The sequence below is a fragment of the Physeter macrocephalus genome, chromosome 4, assembly GCF_002837175.3.
Source record: "Physeter macrocephalus isolate SW-GA chromosome 4, ASM283717v5, whole genome shotgun sequence".
NCBI classification, from domain to species: domain Eukaryota; kingdom Metazoa; phylum Chordata; class Mammalia; order Artiodactyla; family Physeteridae; genus Physeter; species Physeter macrocephalus.
In genome coordinates, this window is record NC_041217.1 from 8,548,194 (window position 1) to 8,549,283 (window position 1,090).

Genomic DNA, 1,090 nt, shown 5'->3' on the forward strand with positions numbered 1-1,090 from the left:
GAGACTGAACCAGGAAGAAATAGAAAACATAAACAGACCAATCACAAGAACTGAAATTGAAACTGTGATTAAAAATCTTCCAACAAGCAAAAGCCCAGGACAAGATGGCTTTACAGGCGAATTCTATCAAACATTTAGAGAAGAGCTAACACCTATTCTTCTCAAAGTCTTCCAAAATATAGCAGAAGGAGGAACACTCCCAAACTCATTCTACGAGGCCACCATCACCCTGATACTAAAACCAAAGATATTACAAAAAAAGAAAACTACAGGCCAATATCCGTGATGAACATAGATATAAAAATCCTCAGCAAAATACTAGCAAACAGAATCCAGAGGCACATTAAAAGGATCATACACCATGATCAAATGGGGTTTATCCCAGGAATGCAAGGATTCTTCAATATACGAAAATCAATCAATGTGATACACCATATTAACAAATTGAAGGAGAAAAAACATATGATCATCTAAATAGATGCAGAAAAAGCTTTTGACAGAATTCAACACCCACTTATGATAAAAACCTTCCAGAAAGTAGGCATACAGGGAACTTACCTCAACCTAATAAAGGCCACATATGACAAACCCACAACCAACATCGTTCTCAATGGTGAAAAACTGAAACCATTTCCTCTAAGATCTGGAACAAGACAAGGTTACCCACTCTCACTGTTATTATTCAACATAGTTTTGGAAATTTTAGCCACAGCAATCAGAGAAGAAAAAGAAATAAAAGCAATACAAATTGGAAAAGAAGAAGTAAAACTGTCACTATTTGCAGATGACATGATACTATACATAGATAATCCTAAAGATGCTACCAGAAAACTACTGGAGCTAATCAATGAATTTGGTAAAGTAGCAGGATACAAAATTAATGCACAGAAATCTCTTGCATTCCTATACACTAATGATGAAAAATCTGAAAGAGAAATTAAGGAAACACTCCCATTTACCATTGCAACAAAAAGAATAAAATACCTAGGAATAAACCTACCGAGGGAGACAAAAGACCTGTATGCAGAAAACTATAAGACACTGATGAAAGAAATTAAAGATGATACAAACAGATGGAGAGATATACCAT